This window comes from Tachyglossus aculeatus, unplaced genomic scaffold (assembly GCF_015852505.1).
Source record: "Tachyglossus aculeatus isolate mTacAcu1 unplaced genomic scaffold, mTacAcu1.pri SUPER_32, whole genome shotgun sequence".
NCBI lineage: Eukaryota > Metazoa > Chordata > Mammalia > Monotremata > Tachyglossidae > Tachyglossus > Tachyglossus aculeatus.
Genome location: NW_024044838.1, coordinates 5,496,460 through 5,518,156, shown reverse-complemented (window position 1 = coordinate 5,518,156; position 21,697 = coordinate 5,496,460). Strand labels below are relative to the sequence as shown.

At 44.5% G+C, this 21,697-nt stretch overlaps 1 pseudogene; it reads right to left on the bottom strand.

Moving 5' to 3' along the window:
• Positions 1-1,001: 1,001 nt before the first annotated feature.
• LOC119921926 lies at positions 1,002-20,578 on the bottom strand (annotated as a pseudogene).
• Between the last annotated feature and the right edge of the window lie 1,119 nt (positions 20,579-21,697).

The following is a 21,697-nucleotide window of genomic DNA, read 5'->3' as shown; positions in this document are numbered from 1 at the left end:
ATCCATACTTCATGCCGCTGCCCGGATTGTCTTTGTGCAGAAACGCTCTGGGCATGTTACTCCACTCCTCAAAAATCTCCAATGGCTACTAATCAACCTACGCATCGGGCAAAAACTCCTCACCCTCGACTTCAAGGTTCTCCATCACCTCGCCCCCTCCTACCTCACCTCCCTTCTCTCCTTCTACAGCCCACCCCGCACCCTCAGCTCCTCTGCCACTAATATCCTCACTGTGCCTCGTTCTCACCTGTCCTGCCATCGACCCCCGGCCCGCGTCAACCCCCTGGCCTGGAATGCCCTCCCTCCTCACATCCGCCAAGCTATCTCACTTCCTCCCTTCAAAGCCCTACTGAGAGCTCACCTCCTCAAGGAGGCCTTCCCAGACTGAACCCCTCCTTCCTCTCCTCCTCCTCCCCATCCCCATCCCCCCACCTTACCTCCTTCTCCTCCCCACAGCACCTGTGTATATGTATATATGTTTGTACATATTCATTACTCTATTTATTTATTTTACTTTTACATATTTGTTCTATTTATTTTATTTTGTTAATGTGTTTTGTTTTGTTGTCTGTCTCCCCCTTCTAGACCGTGAACCTGCTGTTGGGTAGGGACCGTCTCTATATGTTGCCAACTTGTACTTCCCAAACGCTTAGCACAGCGCTCTGCACACAGTAAGCGCTCAATAAATACGATTGAATGAATTGACTGTTCCTGCTGCATTGTCTTTTCAGCCACTGAAAAACTCATATGTGAATTTCACTGTCAGTGGCCTCTCCTTTGAATGAGTAGAGCAGCTATATGTTTAATTCACTGAGATTCACTGCATCACCTCTGCATGCTATGAAAATCACCACAGAAAGAACTTTACCCACTTGATTGTCAACTCCTTGAAGACAGGGGTCATTTTTACCAACTCTATCTTGTGGTTCTCTCCCAGGTTTTGAGTTCAGTGCTTTTCACACAGTAAACACTCACTAAATACCACTCGTTGAATTACAATCCTAATGTTCTGGTTTCTTCTGTCTGGTGATGATTTACCTTAAAACACCTTTCAATTTCTGGTTTCTCAGGCTGTAGATCAAGGGATTGAGTATGGGTGTGATTACTATGTAGACTAACGCAATGACCTTTCCACCAGCCTGAGAGGCATGAGACTGAGGCCCCATGTACACAAATATGGCCATTCCATAGAAGAGAGCCACCACGGTCAGGTGAGAAACACACATCAAAAATGCCCTGCACCTCCCCACAGTGCAATGTCTCCCAAGTATCAACAGGAGGATGCGGGCCTAGGAGACCACGATGAGGAGAGAAGGAATGAAGACTATAATGAGGCTGAAGACAAACACCACCATCTCCAGGAGGGAATTGTTTGTACACACCAGCCTCAAGGCTGTCTGCACTTCACAGAAGAAATGGTTTAATACATTGGGCCTGCAGTAGCACAAGCTCGATGTGAGGGTATTGATCACCAGGGAGCTCAGAAAGCTGCTGATACAGGAAGTCATTCCCAGCTGGACAAATATCGCTCTGTTTATGATATCAGTGTAATGTAACAGGTGACATATGGCCACATATGGATCATAACCCATGACCCCAAGAAGAACACATTCGATCATCCCAAAGGAGAGGGAGAAATACATTTGGGTGGCACATCCGATGAATGAGATGGTCTTTCTCTCCCCTACCAGGTTGGAAAGCATTTGAGGGACATTGGTGGAAGGGTAACATATGTCCAGGAAGGAGAGATTGGCAAGGAAGAAGGACATTGGGGATTAAAGTCGGAGTTCCAGGCAGATCACAGTAATTATGACAACGTTTCCAGCCAATGTTAGCAGGTAGAAGATGAAGAAAATGATGGAAAGCATAAGCTGGACCCTTGGCTGGACAGAGCATCCCAGAAAAATAAATTCAGTAATGTATTGTTTAATTTTTCCTTCTCCATTTTGCCATCTAGTTTCCTTGGGGAGAAAAATGTTGAATTCCAATTAACTGTAGGGGAAATGCAACAACTAACACATTAGTGTGTAGCAAACAAAGAGAATGAGAAAGGATACGGTCTAACTCCTAAACAACAAATATGATTGTTTTGTCAAAAAAAGACTCTTTTTGGTTTCTCCATTTTAGGGGAAATGGTTTCCTGTCAAGAACAGAACATCAAATATGATTGAATACTTAGAACATGCAGCATCAAGCATATTGCAAAGAAGAATACTAAGAACAGCAGATATATCTATGCAAATACATGGGTTCCTATTAACACAGTTGGTTCTCCTCTTCCCAAACTCATGGTGAAGAGAAAAAAGCCAATTCATCTTAGTGTTTCCCCCATTAGAGGATAAGGTCATTAAGGACAGGGAGCATGCTTAATTCAGTACAGGGCTTGCAGTGGAAATGCAACAAATAACAATATTATAGCTATTTTTCCTGTAATTGGAGAAGCGCTGTTGCCTGATTCAACATTCTGTCAACCCAGCTCAAAGCATAACAGCAGCTACTTTGTGTACATCCTGTACCACAGGAAGCAGGTTTGGGAATTGTAGAGAAGAAATGAAGGCATTCATTCTTCCATGACTTCATCACAACTCCCTTTGTGGAAGGAGTTGGACTCTATTTTCTGAATGATTTCTGTATTTTGGATGGAATTGATGGGAATGAAATCCACTGAGAATTCTTGACAGCTCTAAATTCTTGTCTTTCCAGGATTCTCAACAGATTCACGTAAGCAGTGGTCCAGAATCTTCAGTCCAATACTTTCATTATTATTACGTCTATCTTGACATCATCATCGTCAACTGCTTTTATTGAATATATTCTGTGCTCAGGGCCCTATAATAAGATTTTGGGAATAAGCCATACAGGCAAAAGACATAGTCAAATAACTTGAAATGTAATGGGGAAAACAAGTGGATACAAATTGCCAAATATACAACAGATAAAATAGCACAAGAAGAAACATAATAAAAAATAAAGCAATTACAATATGTCACTGAATAATCAATCAACAGATTAATATCGACATGAGAGTTTAAATGGGTAACAGAATGGTATGAAAGGACAAAACATATCCTTCTGGTTCTCTGTAACTTTCAACTTCTGAGCCCTCATGGCAGAGAGAAATCTCATCCATGCCCACATAACCCATGAAGATGTGGATTATGTGTCTCTGGAATGCACAGCACTCCTACTGTGAATGTAACAACAACTGAAACTTGAAGCAGTGAGTGAAGAAATTATACAGTGAATTTAGTTAAGTAATCCAATGCAAAAAAAGGCATTTCATTCTGAAATAGGTAGATAACCATCTCACCTTTCAGCTCATTTTGCGTGGAGAGCTACAACCTGAGAAGGCTTTTTCACAGGTAGTCAAGATCACTCAATGGCATTTATTGGGTGCTTACTGTGTGCAGAGCACTGTATTAAGCACTTGGTAGAGTACAATACTACAAGACTGGTAGACATGATCCCTTCCCAAAAGGTGTTTAAAGTCTAACCTGAAAGAGAGACATTAAAACAATTTATGGATACATCTGTAAGTGCCATGGAGCTGAGAATAGAGTGAGTATCAAGTCAATCAATCAATCAATCATATTTATTGAGCGCTTACTATGTGCAGAGCACTGTACTAAGCGCTTGGGAAGTACAAATTGGCAACATATAGAGACAGTCCCTACCCAACAGTGGGCTCACAGTCTGAAAGGGGGAGACAGAGTACAAAACCAAACATACTAACAAAATGAAATAAATAGAATAGATATGTACAAGTAAAATAAATAAATAAATAGAGTAATAAATATGTACAAACATATATACATATATACAGGTGCTGTGGGGAAGGGAAGGAGCTAAGATGGGGGGGATGGAGAGGGGGACGAGGGGGAGAGGAAGGAAGGGGCTCAGTCTGGAAAGGCCTCTTGGAGGAGGTGAGCTCTCAGCAGGGCCCTGAAGGGAGGAAGAGAGCTAGCTTGGCAGATGGGCAGAGGGAGGGCATTCCAGGCCTGGGGGATGACGTGGGCTGGGGGTCGATGGTGGGACAGGCGAGAACAAGGTACGGTGAGGAGATTAGCGGCGGAGGAGCGGAGGTTGCGGGCTGGGCTGTAGAAGGAGAGAAGGGAGGTGAGGTAGGAGGGGGCGAGGTGATGGAGAGCCTTGAAGCTCAGGGTGAGGAGTTTCTGCCTGATGCGCAGATTGATTGGTAGCCACTGGAGATTTTTGAGGAGGGGAATAATATGCCCAGAGCGTTTCTGGACAAAGACAATCCGGGCAGCAGCACGAAGTATGGATTGAAGTGGGGAGAGACACGAGGATGGGAGATCAGAGAGAAGGCTGATGCAGTAGTCCAGACGGGATAGGATGAGAGCTTGAATGAGCAGGGTAGCGGTATGGATGGAGAGGAAAGGGTGGATCTTGTCAATGTTGCGAAGCTGAGACCGGCAGGTTTTGGTGACGGCTTGGATGTGAGGGGTGAATGAGAGAGCGGAGTCGAGGATGACACCAAGGTTGCGGGCTTGTGAGACGGGAAGGATGGTAGTGCCGTCAACAGTGATGGGAAAGTCAGGGAGAGGGCAAGGTTTGGGAGGGAAGACAAGGAGTTCAGTCTTCGACATGTTGAGCTTTAAGTCCTTAAAGAGTATGATTCAAGTACATGAGTGACACAGAAAGGAGAGGACGTAGGGAAATGGAGGGCTTAGTCAGGAAAGGCCTCTGAAGAAGATGTTATTTGAATAAGGCTTTGAAGGTGGAGAAAGTGGTTGTCAGTCATATAGGAAGGGGAGGGAATTCCAGGCCAGAGGGAGGTTTTGGGCAAGGGGTCAACAGCAAGATAGAGTTCAAGGTATAGTGAGTGGGTTGGTGTTGGAGGGTTATAGTACCTCACTGTACCTCGTTCTCGCCTGTCCCGCCATCGACCCCCGGCCCACGTCATCCCCCGGGCCTGGAATGCTCTCCCTCTGCCCATCCGCCAAGCTAGCTCTCTTCCTCCCTTCAAGTCCCTACTGAGAGCTCACCTACTCCAGGAGGCCTTCCCAGACTGAGCCCCTTCCTTCCCCTCCCCCTCATCCCCCTCTCCACCCCCCATCTTCCCTTACCCACAGCACCTGTATATATGTGTATGTTTGTACATATTTGTTACTCTATTTATTTATTTATTTATTTTACTTGTACATATCTATTCTATTTATTTTATTTTGTTAGTATGTTTGGTTTTGTTCTCTGTCTCCCCCTTTTAGACTGTGAGCCCACTGTTGGGTAGGGACTGTCTCTATATGTTGCCAACTTGTACTTCCCAAGCGCTTAGTACAGTGCTCTGCACACAGTAAGCGCTCAATAAATACGATTGATGATGATGATGATGGTTGTAGTAGAATATCAGTAGGTAATGGGCCTATGCACTTCTATCTGTACTCTTTAACCCCTTGACATTCACTCCACCTTCAACCCCAAGCACTTCTGTACATATTCATAACATTTATATTAATGTCCATCTCCCCGTCTAGACATTAGCTCCTTGTGTGCAGGGAACATGTCTACTAACTCTGTCATAGTGTACTCTCCCAGGCTCTTAGTCTTGCCCACAGTAATCAGTAAATATCAATGATTTGATTAAGGTAAGATAGGAGGGGGCAAGCTGATCCAGTGCTTTAAACCCAACAATTCTGGCAGAGTTGGATTGGAGGTCTTTGGGCAGTGGGGAGTCATTTTTAGAGAAATGATCCAAGCAGCATAGTGAAGTGAGGACTGAAGTAGAAATGGTATTGCAATAGTCAAGTTGGGATAGTATAAGTGCTTGGATCAACATAGTGGCTGTTTGGATGGAGAGTGAAGGGTGGATTTTTAACAGTATTGTGAAGGTTGCACCGACAGGATTTGGTGATGGATAAAATATGTATTCATTCATTCATTCAATCATATTTATTGAACGCTTACTGTGTGCAGAGCACTGTACTAAGCGCTTAGGAAGTACAAGTTGGCAACATATAGAGATGGTCCCTACCCAACAGGGGGCTCACAGTCTAGAAGGGGATGTATGCAGGTGAATTGAGAACAGTATTTAAAATTATGACTTATGAGACAGAAACAGGCCCATGTTCTATCTACTAGACCATGCTGATTCAGCAATCCATTTCAATATCCACAAATATTGAAAGGGCCATACTTCGCCATAGTGAGTTAGATGTGATTTTTACCCGTCTGCAGAGGTCTTTCAGTTGACAGGACTTTATTTGTCTCGGGAGGTCACATCAGCAAATGTCTTTCCTAATTGTTCACAAAGTGAAATTCTGAGAAATTATGAGAAGTAGTGTGGCCTAGTGGAAAGGGCATGGGCCTGAGAGTCAAAGGACATGGGTTCTAATCTCAACTCCACCACTTGTCTTCTGTGTGACCTGGGGCAAGTCACTTCACTTCTCTGTGCCATCAATTATTTCATCTTTAAAATGGGAATTAAGACTGTGAGCCCTATGTGGGACCGTGACTGTGTCCAACCCAATTATCTTCTATTTATCCCAGCGCTTAGTACAGTACCTGAAACATAGTACGTGCTGAACAATTACCCCAATTTTTTCACAAAAAATTGTGACTACTGTCATCTTAAACATTTCCACATTTCAGAAATGATCAAGTTAATTAACTTTTCCAGCATAATGAGCTCTGAGGTTTTACAGAAAAAAAATCCTTGTGTATTTAATTAGTTTTAACTTTTTTAACCTATTTTTTATAAATCATGCCACCAGTCATTAACTATCTCATTTGTAAAAAATGATCTTGCATCCACATATTGATTGATGAATGTCTCAGTTTATTCCTTAAGCTGTAGATACATCATTTGAATAACTTGTATCATTGAGAAGCAGCATGGTTCAGTGGAAAGAGCATGGGCTTTGGAGTCAGAGGTTATGGGTTCAAATCCCGGCTCTGCCTATTGTCAGCTGTGTGACTTTGGGCAAGTCACTTAAGTTCACTGTGCCTCGGTTACCTCATCTGTAAAGTGGGGATTAAGACTGTGAGCCCCACGTGGGACAACCTGATCACCTTGTAACCTCCCCAGCGCTTAGAACAGTGCTTTGCACATAGTAAGTGCTTAATAAATGCCATTATTACTATTTGTTTATTAATGACATTTATTCCCCACTTACAAGGTACTCAGAACCAGGAAAGTGCAAAGATATAGAATCCTGCCAGTTCTGGATTCATAGTGGTAAATGAAGTGAAAAGCTGTGTGCTCTAGTGGACAGAATATGGGCCTGGAAGTCAGAAGGAGCTGGGTTCTAACCCTGAATCCACCACTTGTCTGCTTTGTGACCTTGGGCAAATCACTACCTTGGGCAAATCACTTAACTGCTCTCTACCTCAGTTACCTTATCTATAAATGGGGATTAAAACTATGAGCTCCATGTGGGACATGGAATGTGCCCCAACCTGATTATCTTGAAACAACCTGATTGTATCTTGTCCAATGTTTAGTTCAGTGCCTGGCACATTGTAAGCACTTAGCAAATACCACAAAAAACTATAAAAATAAGTTATTATAGTACTCCATCTTGTACTTGCAGTCGTTCATAATACTGAGCCATGTAAATAAATGTATTTATTTTAGAGATATTAGAAATTGAGAAGACAACCAAGAAAATCAGGACGACAGAGAAGCATCTGACTCAGTGGAAAGAGCCTGGGCTTGGGAGTCAGAGGTCATGGGTTTGAATCCCGACTCTGCCGCATGTCAGCTGTGTGACCTTGGGCAAGTCACTTAACTTCTCTGAGCCTCAGTTACCTCATCTGTAAAATGGGGATTGAGACTGTGAGCCCCACGTGGGACAACCTGATCACCTTGTATCCCCCCAGTGCTTAGAACAGTGCTTTGCACATAGTAAGTGCTTAACAAATGATATTATTATTATTGTTGTTGTTATTATTATTATTATTATTATTATCTTGGGATTAAGATCCAGAACACAGATTCAGATAACATGAGAGACAGAGATGTCACTCAGAGGCTGAGACTAGAGAAAATCATGGCTTGAGTCACGGGGTATGTGTCAAGATTTCTATTTAGAGGGAAATGATCTTGGGTGGAGAAGTAGTATGGCCCATTGGATAGAACACAGACCTGGGTGTCAGAAGGACAATCTTGTTTCAATCTCAGCTACACCACCTGTCTGCTGTGTGACCTTGGGCAAGTCACTTAACTTCTCTGTGCTTCAGTTCACTCATCTGTTATATGGGAATTAAGAATGTGAGCCCTATGTGGACAGGGACTCAGTCCAACGCGATTGTCTTGTATCTGTCTAAGCACTTAGGAAGGTGCCTGGTACAAAATAAATGCTTAATGAATCCCACAATTATTATTATTACTTTATGGTGAGTTGAGGTAAAGCAAGTTATAGCCTACTAGAATAGCCCTGCTTCTATTGCATCTGACCAGGAGCCTGATTATTATAGTATCAAACTTACTAAAGTGTGCAGTTTGGACCATGTATAAAAAATTTGTTAAACTTAATGCCCTTCAGCATATTGCTTCATGGGGTCACAGGTGAGCCAGATGGATAGGCTCCAAGTGAAGACCTAAATGGTGACACCCCCTCAGGGTGTCCGGGAGAGATATCTTTTAAGAGCAGAAAACAATGGAACTGTTACTGGTAAATTAGAGGCATTATGCAGAAAAAGATCAATGTAATGGTCAACAAGCTCTGCTGTTCACTGTTACCTGAAAGCCCTGGCTATCTCTTTTAAACAGGGAATCCCATACTGGTCTCAGTCTGTACTTGGCTGCTAACTGTTATCTGACAGGACAATCCAGACAGCCCGAGCAGAAGGAGACCTTTTAAATAGGGACGCTCATGTTGGTTTTAAGCCCATCCTTGGACTGAGTACTGATTTGGGACTGATCATCCACAGTAGGAAATTCTCAACTTCCCTGGGTTGAGGGCTTAATGGTGTCAGAGATCTCATTGTCCGTGGGCTGAGGCCTTAATACAAGCAGGATCTCTTACTATTAATGTTTTCTATTCACTAATAAATGTTTCCTTACTGGAATACTGAATATTGTTGCTAATTCCATTGGTAAAGGTGAGTCATGAACCCCCTTGTCGCTAATTGACTCTTCTGGGACATAATACTGACCCAAAAGGAAATATATATCCTGAGGAATGTCTGGGACTTTGGTGGACCAGGGCACTTCAACACATGGAAAACACTGGAAATGAACAGGTTAATACCAAAGCGATTCCACTGTAACTAAAATGAGCAACAAAGGCATAGGAACATCCATTTCACTGAAAAGAAGTAGCCGGACAGTTTGGGACTTAATTTAGATGCATGCAAATAAGTTGATGATTTACCTGCCCTTTCCAGGTCTGCATATAGGCTACAAGCCCACCGAAGCTGCAAACCAACTAAAATGAAGATCTTCAAATACAAATACAAAAGAAAAGATGCCAATAAAAATATGATCACAACAATAGAAAAATAGCATAGATATTTCCTCTTCTTTGAGTCATGCGTCTGCCTGGTATATTACAGTTAAAAAAAGTCTCCAGGCTCCAATGCATCAGGACTTTGGTACCTGGTAGATGTGAAACCCACTGAAACTCCCAAGCCATCGTGGAGCATTTACAGTGGTTAATTTTTTTAGATCCCGAGGGACACTGTTCCAGGCCTATAATTCATGCTAATTATTACTTCTAAGAGATGCCCATTCAAAATCTGATAATTAAAATTGTAGCACAGCTCAGTTTTCACTTAGCATGTCCTCACACATGTTCTCAGGATTTCCTTCAATCAGTCACATAATTGAATGGTGTAATTGTGCACCCATCACCTTGTGAGTGCTATGAAACTGTAATCACCTTGCCCATTTGGGAAATGGTTTTTCTAGAATGTATTATTTGGTGATTGCCTTTTTTGCCCATTTCATTTTCTGGTTCCTTAGGACACCATACAAGCATGACATTTTAGCCACTCAGTACCAGAGAAGGATGAAGAATCTGGAACCAACAGTACGGGGTCTGCTTTGGGTAAGACTGAAAAGTAGAAAAATTGTAGATATCCTGTTCCTTCAAGGGTGACTGTTCTTCCCTCAATGTTATCAATTACAAAATTTTGTCCATGATGGGAACCTGTTTTTTTTCCCTTTACATTCTTTCAAACTTGAAATGAATCAAGGGAAAAAATGACCAGATTAAATCACCATCTGATCTAACTCTGTCAAGACTGTATGTATTTGGGAAATTTAACTATTAGAGATTTGGGAAATTGTCACAGTAACAGTTTAAGGAAGGAGAAAACATTTCTTGGACTCAACTTATTCAACTGAAATCTAGGAACTGAGATAGAGAAGCACCATGACCTAGTAGATAGAGCATAGGCCTGGGAGTGAGAAGTACATGGGTTCTAATCCCAGTTCCACCACTTTTCTGCTGAGTGATCTCAGAAACATCACTTAACTTCTCTGTTCCTCAGTTACCTCATCTGTAAAATGAGTATTAAGAATGTGAGCCCCATTTGGGAAATGGACTGTGTCTGACCTGATTGCCTTATATCGACCCTAGTGCTTAGAACAGTTCATGGTACATAGTAAGCACTTAACAAAAATGTCATTTGAATAAAACGAAAACTGGTGACAGAATTATAACCTGATGGAGAGAGTGTGAAATGGGACCAGATATTTCACCCTGTTGCTACGTCAGGCACATAATAAGAGTTCAGGATCCCATATTGTCATTATCTAGTAAATTTATGAAATTATTTATGGTACATCATTTGTCTTTATGTGCCTATTGCAAAATTCTTCTTTGCCAGAATGGAATACAGTTGAGTATACATTTCTTCCCCGTGACCATAGTGGTTATGGTATTTTCACATCCTGATTAATTTTTTTCCAAGCGATTATCATGCCTCTGAATCCCAAGACTTTTCTTTTTCTTTCTGTATCATTATCGAAGCTTGGAAGACTGGGTTTATGGGCTACAGGTTCATCCTGAAGGAAAGAAAGACCATTAAACATGAACAAATTTTTATGAATGCGACATCAATGCATCTTTACCTGAGCAATCAATCATTAAGACTTACTGATTGACTACTGTAGGCATAGCAATCAATCAATCAGTCCATGGTATTTATAAGCGCTTACAATGTGCAGAGCACTTTACCATGTTCTTGACAGAGTGCAATATAATAGAGTTTGTAGACCTGATCCCTGCCCACAAGGAACTTACAATCTATTGGGGAGAGTCATTAAAAAATCATAGGGAAAGTAACAAGAGTTATAAGGATATGCGTGTATGTAAGAGCATGGGTGATGGAGAAAGAGAAGGGAAGGGAAATAAGGGTTGGAAACTGAGAGGTTAGTCATGGAAGGCTTCCTGGAGAAGATATGATTTTAGTAGGGCTTTGAAGATGGGGAGAATGGTTATCTCAGATATGAAGAGGGAGGGAGTTTGAGGCAAGAGGGAGAACATGAGCAAGAGGTTTATGGAAAGAGAGACAAAATTGAAGTACAACAAGAAATTTGGTGTTAGAAGAGAGAGGTGCAAGGGCTAGGTTTGTAATGGGAGCTGACTAAGATCCTAAAAAGGTAATGGTGAAGAATGTCTGTTTGATGTGGAGATGCATGGACAACGATTGGAGAGGAGCAGGGAGGAGTGCACAGAATTTTTTTTTAGAAAAATTAGCCAGGTAGAAAAATTAAATTTGGACCGGGAGTGGGAGAGGCTGCAGGCAGAGAGGTCAGTGAGAAGGCTGTTACAGTAGTCAAGGCAGGATCAGACAAGAGAACTTTATTAAGCACTTGAAAGAGCACAGTGGATTTGTAATCACGGTACCTGTCCTCAAGGATCTTACATCTATCAGGGAGGACAAACAGTAAAGTGATTTATAGATAGGAAGAAAGGGAGAAGAGAGATTTGTCATGAGTTACTACTTAACAAATAAGGAATGTAAAATATATGAAGGGAGAGTGAGTTCCAGGCATATTGGAGAGGTTGTGAGCAATACTACTACTACTATAACTACTACTACTACTACTAATAATAATAATGGTATTTGTTAAGCACTTACTATGTGCCAGCACTGTTCTAAGGACTGGGGTAGATACAAGGTAACCAGGTTGCCCCACATGGGGCTCATAGTCAATCCCCATTTTATGGATGAGGTAACTGAGGCACAGAGAAGTTAAGTGACTTGCCCAAGGTCATACAGAAGACAAGTGGCAGAGCCAGGATTGGAACCCATGACCTCTGACTCCTAAGCCCTAGCTCTTTCCACTATGCCATACTACTTTCAAGAGGTCAAGAATGAGGCACAGTGTGTAGATTGGGTTGGGTGGAACGAAGAGTGTGAGGGAGGGTTATAGTAGGAGAAGTGAGTTAATAAATTGGAAAGAGGGAGTTGACAATGCATTGAGTACTTAACCCCAGGTCAGATGGATGTGGGGTCTAATTTTGGCTCTATCTGCTGTATGGGCAAGTCACTTAACTTCTCTGTCCCTCAGTTACCTCATCTATTAAATGGGGATGAAAACTGTGAGCCCCTTATGGTACAGGGACTGTGTCTTGCCTGAGTGGCTTGTAGCTTATATCCCTCTAGGTGCTTAATACAGTGCCTGACACATAGTAAATTCTTGTCAAATATCATGAAAAAAATGAAGTATTTTATCTCCTTTTTACAGATGAAGAAACTGAGGTGAAGTGGAATTAAGTGAATTGATCAAGGTGACATAGCAGGGTGTTAGTGGGAAAGAGAATCAGAAGGGAGTGAGGGAAATTGGTGGAGGGAAATTGAAGATCATATCAAGAGATGCTGTATTGGAAAAAGACCCCATACTGGCTATCTAACTTTGATCAGGGACCAATCGCTAAATTCAATAAACAAACCTGTTAATAAGAGTAATTGATAATTATGTTTTTCATTAATCACGTACTATGTGCCAGGCACTGTACTAAGTGCTGGAGTGGATACAAGAAAATTAGGTTGGACACAGTCCCTGTCCCATATGAGGCTCACAGTCTCAAGTCACCATTTTACAGATGAGGTAACTGAGGCACAAAAAAGCAAAGTGACCTGCCCAAAGTCACATAGCAGACAGGTGGCAGAGTCGGAATTAGAACCCATGAACTTTCAATTCCCAGGCCCGTGCTCTATCCACTAGGCCACACTGCTTTTGTTGTGGCAGATGCACCTGTCAAACTCAAATACAAGTTAAATTGAATCCAATATCACATTCTCAGAAGCAATACACAGTTCATCTTGACTGAGACCCTGACATCTATCATGGAAAATCAATAAGGTACCTGCAGTTCACATTTCAGTAACAAAAAAGCACATTTTTAAGAATTTGGAAATCCATTTTTAACATCTCCAGCCAAAGGAAACTAAATGGGTGTAACTTTGTTAAAGGGAGCATCAGGTTGTTATCCCTGTGACCAACTGCTCAGTTACTCCTCTCACTGGTCGTTAGTGTCACCCTCCCACTTCCCAAATGAAAAAAAAAACTGAAAACACATACGCACACACACAAACGCACAAACACACACACACACACGCACATGCAAGCCATGTCAATCAGAGACTGGATGGCCATCTCACTTCAGGAAAAAAATACCTCCCTGAAGGCCAGTTTTACTCGTCATAAATTTCCGAGGTCACTGCAAACATGAGCAAGGGGCAGCTGGTAGGTTCTCACTGAGGGAAGGTCTTTGAGATCTTTCCAGGCACACTGTCAACAGTGTTGCCCTTGTTTTCTAAGTATGGTGACAGCTGTTAGTTCATGGGTTGCAAAGACAAATAATGAGATAATTTCACTAGGCTTTAACAAGTTTTTCTGCTTTCTAATCAGTAAAATTGCCATGAAGGAGAACACTAAGATTTGAATTAAGATAAATGGCATGGCCTGTGGAAATTCCACTAGCTTTTGTCAGGTGGTGTAAAGCCTGCCATATACACAGTATTTGTTAAGTCCTCTCTATATGCCAGACACTATACTAAGCACTGGGGTAGATACAAGATAATCATGTTGGACACAGTCCCTGTCCCACATACGTCTCACAATCTTAATCCCCAGAGCAGTGCGATCTAGAGGATAGAGCAGAGGTCTGGGAGTCAGAAGGACCTGGGTTCTCATCCAAGGCCTGCCACTTGTCTGCTGGTAACCTTAAGTCACTTTACTTCTCTGTTCCTCAGTTACTTCATCTGTAAACTGGGGATTAAGACTGTGTGTCCCATGTGGGACATGGACTGTGTCTAACCTGATCAGCTTGTATCTACCCCAGCACTTAATACAGTGTCTGGCACATAGTGAAAAAAGTTATAGATGAGGTGACAGAATCACAGAGAAGTTAAGTGACTTGCCGAAGGTCACACAGAAGGACAAGTGGAGGAGCTTGATCTTTCAGCTTAGTACCTAATGTTCTGCCATGGATGTTTATTCATTCATTCAATCATATTTATTGAGTGGTTACTATGTGCAGAGCATTGTACTAAGCTCTTGGAAAGCACAATTCGGCAACAGATAGAGACAATCCCTACCCAGCAATGGGCTAACAGTCTAGAAGGGGGAGACATACAGCAAAACAAAACAAGTAGATAGACATGAATAGCATCAAAATAGATGAATAGAAGTGCAGAATTATAGATATTGCTCTTCCTCTGTTCTAGGGTTTCATTTTTCTTCTTATTCCACGCCACCTTTCTTGCTTGACCACTGAACAATAATGATAACTGTGGTATCCGCTCACTCTCCACTGGTTCCGTCCCCTCTGCCTTCAAACATGCCCATGTCTCTCCCATCCTAGAAAAACCCTCTCTTGACCCCATCTCACCTTCTAGTTATCGCCCCATATCCCTCCTACCATTCCTTTCCAAACTCCTTGAACGAGTTGTCTACACGCGCTGCCTCGAATTCCTCAGCACTAACTCTCTCCTCGATCCCCTCCAGTCTGGCTTCCGTCCCCTACATTCCATGGAAACTGCCCTCTCAAAGGTCACCAATGACCTCCTGCTTGCCAAATCCAACGGCTCCTACTCTATCCTAATGCTCCTCGATCTCTCAGCTGCTCTCGACACTGTGGACCACCCACTTCTCCTCAACACGCTACCCGACCTTGGCTTCACAGACTCCGTCCTCTCCTGGTTCTCCTCTTATCTTTCCGGTCGTTCATTCTAAATCTCTTTTGCAGGCTTCTCCTCCCCCTCCCATCCTCTTACTGTGGGGGTTTCCCAAGGTTCAGTGCTTGGTCCCCTTCTGTTCTCGATCTACACGCACTGCCTTGGTGACCTCAATCGCTCCCACGGCTTCAACTATCATCTCTACGCTGATGACACCCAGATCTACATCTCTGCCCCTGCTCTCTCCCCCTCTCTCCAGGCTCGCATCTCCTCCTGCCTTCAGGACAACTCCATCTGGATGTCTGCCCACCACCTAAAGCTCAACATGTCGAAGACTGAACTCCTTGTCTTCCCTCCCAAACCTTTCCCTCTCCCTGACTTTCCCATCTCTGTTGACGGCACTACCACCCTTCCCGTCTCACAAGCCCGCAATCTTGGTGTCATCCTTGACTCCGCTCTCTCATTCACCCATCACGTCCAAGCCGTCACCAAAACCTGCCGGTATCAGCTCCGCAACATTGCCAAGATCCGCCCTTTCCTCTCCATCCATACCGCTACCCTGCTCATTCAAGCTCTCATCCTATCCCGTCTGGACTACTGCATCAGCCTTCTCTCTGATCTCCCATCTTCGTGTCTCTCTCTACTTCAATCCATACTTCATGCTGCTGCCCGGATTATCTTTGTCCAGAAACGCTCTGGGCATATTACTCCCCTCCTCAAAAATCTCCAGTGGCTACCAATCAATCTGAGCATCAGGCAGAAACTCCTCACCCTGGGCTTCAAGGCTCTCCATCACCTCGCCCCCTTCTACCTCACCTCCCTTCTCTCCTTCGACAGCCCACCCCGCACCCTCCGCTCTACTGCCACTAATCTCCTCACCGTGCCTCATTCTCACCTGTCCTGCCATCGACCCCCGGCCCACGTCATCCCCCGGGCCTGGAATGCCCTCCCTCTGCCCATCCACCAAGCTAGCTCTCTTCCTCCCTTCAAGGCCCTACTGAGAGCTCACCTCCTCCAGGAGGCCTTCCCAGACTGAGCCCCTTCCTTCCTCTCCCCCTCGTCCCCCTCTCCATCCCCCCATCGTACCTCGTTCCCTTCCCCACAGCACCTGTATATATGTATATATGTTTGTACATATTTATTACTTCATTTATTTATTTATTTATTTATCTTACTTGTACATATCTATTCTATTTATTTTATTTTGTTAGTATGTTTGGTTTTCTTCTCTGTCTCCCCCTTCTAGACTGTGACCCCGCTGTTGGGTAGGGACTGTCTCTATGTGTTGCCGACTTGTACTTCCCAAGCGCTCAGTACAGTGCTCTGCACACAGTAAGCACTCAATAAATACGATTGATAGATTGATTGGTATTGTTGATGTCTTATGCTGTCTAGTCGTGTCTGAACCATAGCAGTGCCATGAATACGTCTCTCCCAGAACCCCCCGCTTATATATGCAATCATTCTGCTGGTGTATCCATAGAGATTTCTTGGTAAAAATACCAAAGTGGTTTACCATTGCCTCCTTCTGCACAGTAAACGAGTTTCTGCCCCTGACTGTCTCCCATGCTGCTGCTGCCCAGCACAGGTGATTTTTGACTTGTAGAAGATTGCTTTCCACTCACCATCCACTGCCTTAGCTAGGAATGAAATGGGTATGCCTCTGCTTGACTCTCCTTCCCATAGTCAATACTAGTAGAGTACTCAAAACTCTCCAGGTGTGACTCTGAGAGGGTAACGTGGCATTGGTTGAGTGCATACTATATGCCAAGCACTATTGTAAGCAATCATTAGAATCAGGTTGAATATCTCCAGTGGCTACCAATCAACCTACGCATCAGGGAGAAACTCCTCACCCCCGGCTTCAAAGCTCTCCATCACCTCGCCCCCCTCCTACCTCACCTCCCGTCTCTCCTTCTACACCCCAGCCCGCACCCTCTGCTCCTCTAAGGCTAATCTCCTCACCGTGCCTCGTGCTTGCCTGTCCCGCCATCGACCCCCGGCCCATGTCATCCCCCTGGCTTGAAATGCCCTCCCTCCCCACATTCGCCAAACTAGCTCTCTTCCTCCCTTCAAGGCCCTACTGAGAGCTCACCTACTCCAGGAGGCCTTCCCAGACTGAGCCCCTCCTTCCTCTCTCCCTCCTCCCCCTCTCCATCCCCCCGCCTTACCTCCTTCCCTTCCCCACAGCACCTGTATATATGTACGTATGTTTGTACATATTTATTACTCTATTCATTGATTTATTTTACTTGTACATATTTATTCTATTCATTTTATTCTGTTAATATGTTTTATTTTGTTCTCTGTCTCCCCCTTCTATACTGTGAGCCCAGTGTTGGGTAGGGACCCTCTCTATATGTTGCCAACTTGTACTTCCCACGCGCTTAGTACAGTGCTCTGCACACAGTACGCACTCAATAAATACGATTGAATGAATACCGTCCATGTCCCACATGGGACTCACAGTCAAAAATAGAAGAACAAGTATTTAAGCCCCATTTAACAGGTGAGTCTCCCATGTAGAGACTGTGAACTCGGGGTGGGACAGAAACGGTGTCGACTCGATTATCTCATATCAACCACAGGGTTTAGTACATTACCTGGACCGTAGTAAGCACTTAACGATTTCCATAATTATTATGAGAAACCTGAAACCCAGGGAAATTAAGTGACTTGTACAACGTCACTGCGCAGGTGACTCAAAAACCCATATTCTTTCCAATGAGTAATGCTCCCTCTTTTTCAGCACAGTTCAGACACCAGGAATACCAACTTGGGGTAGAAGAGCAGTGGCACTAGCCCTAAAGATAGTGAACCAAGAGGAAGCAGACCATTTTGGGTGATGGTGGAAGATCAAGACTCAGGATCAATCAGTCAATCAATCATTCATATTTATTAAGCGCTTACTGTGTGCAGAAGACTGTACTAAGCGCTTGGGAAGTACAAGTTGGCAACATATAGATACAGTGTGCTCACAGTCTAACAGGGGGAGACAGAGAACAAAACCAAACATACTAACAAAATAAAATAAATAGAATAGATATGTACAAGTAAGATAAATAGAGTAATACATATGTACAAACATATATACATATATACAGGTGCTGTGGGGAAGGTAAGGAGGTAAGATGGGGGGATGGAGAGGGGGACGAGGGGGAGAGGAAGGAAGGGGCTCAGTCTGGGAAGGCCTCCTGGAGGAGGTGAGCTCTCAGTAGGGCCTTGAAGGGAGGAAGAGAGCCAGCTTGGCTGATGGGCAGAGGGAGGGCATTCCAGGCCCGGGGGATGACGTGGGCCGGGGGTCGATGGCGGGACAGGTGAGAATGAGGTACGGTGAGGAGATTAGCGGCAGTGAAGTGGAGGGTGCGGGGTGGGCTGTAGAAGGAGAGAAGGGAGGTGAGGTAGAAGGGGGCGAGGTGATGGAGAGCCTTGAAGCCCAGGGTGAGGAGTTTCTCCCTGATACGCAGATTGATTGGTAGCCATTGGAGATTTTTGAGGAGGGGAGTAACATGCCCAGAGCTTTTCTGGACAAAGACAATCCGGGCAGCAGCACGAAGTATGGATTGAAGTGGGGAGAGACACGAGGATGGGAGATCAGAGAGAAGGCTGATGCAGTAGTCCAGACAGGATAGGATGAGAGCTTGAATGAGCAGGGTAGCGGTATGGATAGAGAGGAAAGGGCGGATCTTGGCAATGTTGCGGAGCTGAGACCGGCAGGTTTTGGTGACGGCTTGGATGTGAGGGGTGAATGAGAGAGCGGAGTCGAGGATGACACCAAGGTTGCGGGCTTGTGAGATGGGAAGGATGGTAGTGCCGTCAACAGAGATGGAAAAGTCAGAGAGAGGGCAGGGTTTGGGAGGGAAGACAAGGAGTTCAGTCTTGGACATGTTGAGTTTTAGGTGGCGGGCAGACGTCCAGATGGAGATGTCCTGAAGGCAGGAGGAGATGCGAGCCTGCAGAGAGGGGGAGAGAGCAGGTACAGAGATGTAGATCTGGGTGTCATCAGCGTAGAGATAATAGTTGAAGCCGTGGGAGCGAATGAGGTCACCAAGGGAGTGCGTGTAGATCGAGAACAGAAGGGGACCAAGCACTGAACCTTGGGGAACCCCCACAGTAGGGGGATGGGAGGGGGAGGAGGAGCCTGCAAAAGAGACTGAGAATGAACGACCGGAGATATGAGGAGAACCAGGAGAGGACAGAGTCTGTGAAGCCAAGATCAGATAGCGTGTTGAGGAGAAGTGGGTGGTCCACAGTGTCGAAGGCAACTGAGAGGTCGAGGAGGATTAGGATAGAGTATGAGCCGTTGGATTTGGCAAGCAGGAGGTCATTGGTGACCTTTGAGAGGGCAGTTTCCGTGGAACGTAGGGGACGGAAGCCAGACTGGGGGGGGGGGGTCGAGGAGAGAGCTGGTGCCGAGAAATTCGAGGCAGCGCGTGTAGACAACTCGTTCAAGGAGTTTGGAAAGGAATGGTAGGAGGGATATGGAGCGGTAACTAGAAGGTGAGGTGGGGTCAAGAGAGGGTTTTTTTTAGCATGGGAGAGAGACATGGGCATGTTTGAAGGCAGAGGGGAAGGAACCAGTGGAGAGTGAGCGGTTGAAGATGGAAGTTAAGGAGGGGAGAAGGTATGGAGCGAGAGATTTCATGAGAGGAGAGGGAATGGGGTCAGAAGCACAGGTGGCCGGAGTAGCACTTGAGAGCAGGGAGCAGAGTTCCTCTGAGGATACTGCTGGGAAGGATGGGAGAGTAGCAGAGAGTGTTGAGAGCCGGGGGGTTGGAGAAGTGGGGGAAGTGACTTTGGGGAGGTCGGACCTGATGGATTTAATTTTGTTAATGAAGTAGGAGGCCAGATCGTTGGGGGTGAGGGAAGGAGGAGGGGGAGGAACCGAGGGCCTGAGAAGAGAGTTGAATGTACGGAAGAGCTGGTGGGGGTGATGGGCAAGGATGTCAGTGAGGGAGGAGAAATAGTTTTGTCTGGCAGAGGAGAGGACTGAGTTAAGGCAGGAAAGGATAAACTTGAAGTGAACGAGTTGGCATAGTGTTTAGATTTTCGCCAGCAGTGTTCGGCAGCTCGAGCATAAGAGCGTAGGAGGCGGACAGTGGCAGTGATCCAGGGCTGTGGGTTAGTGGTACTAGAGCGGCGAAGGGAAAGGGGAGCGAGTGAGTCTAGCTGAGTAGAAAGGGCAGAGTTGAGAGCAGTAATCTGATCATCAAGACTGGGTAGAGTGGAGAGGGAGGCGAGGTGGGGTGTGAGGCGCTCAGAAAGTTGGATTGGGTCAAGAGAGCGGAGATCTCTGTGAGGGAGTAATATGGATTTACAGGGGAAAATGAGGCATCACCCAGAAATAGCAATGTCTCTCTTCATTTGCTTCACCCTAACTCACACCCGGCACTCCTCCCAAGTTCACCATCTAATTGCACCTCCCTCTTAACTCTTTTACCTCCAACTCTCTCACCTCTTTCAACTGCAACACCTTGTTCATCACTGTTCCCCTTGCCTGGAACTTCCTACCATTTCAAATCTACCAGTTCACACCTCTCGCCATCTTCAAAATACTCCTTTTCCAGTAACCCTTCCTCAGTTTATTCCCAACATGCAGTAATAATTAATAATAATTATAAACATTATCATTATTATCATACCCGATAATTATCATATCATATAATCAATATGGTACTTGTTAAGTGCTTTCTATGTGCCAAGCATTGTTCTAAGCACTTGTGGATGCAGCAGAGGCCTGGGAGTCAGAAGGACCTGGTTTCTCATCGCAGGTCTGTCACTTGTCAGCTGGTGACCTTGAGCAAGTCACTTCACTTCTCTGTTCCTCAGTTACCTCACCTGTAAACTGGGAATTAAGACTGTGAGTCCCATATGGTACAGAGACTGTGTCTAACCAGATCAGTTTATAACTACCCCAGGACTTAATACAGTATCTGGTACATAGTAAGAGCTTCACAGATACTTTGGAAAATGCATTATAGATGAGGTGACAGAGTCAAAGAGAAGTTAAACAGGTTGGGCACAGTCCCTGTTCCACATGGGGCTTACAGTCCTAATCCCCATATTACAGATGAGGTAACTGAGGCCTAGAGAAGTTAAGTGACGGGCCCAAGGTCACAAAGCAGGCATGTGCAGAGCTAAGATTAGAACCCAAGTTAACCCAGTCCGACAACCACCAATATCACTTTTGCTCATCCTCACCAAGTAAATCCATATAGCTGTAGATTGAGTTGCATATTCAATTTCTTCAGCCACTTGATCCTGACATATTTCAACTACTACCAACAGGAATAATTGCGGTGTTCATTAAACACTTACTATATGCCAAGTACTGTTCTAAGAGCTGGGGTAAATGCAAGATAATCAGGTGAGACACAGTCCCTGCCCCAAAATGTGCTCACAGGCTATGTAGGAGGGGGAACAGGAATTGAATCCCCATTTTACAGATGAATAAATTGAGGCACAGCATAATTATGTGACTTTCCCAGGGTCACAGAGCAGACAAGTGGCAGATCCAGGACTAGAACCTAGATCCTCTTACTTTCAGGCCTGTACTCTTTCCTCTAGGTCACACTGCTTCTCTAATTGTATACCCTTATTC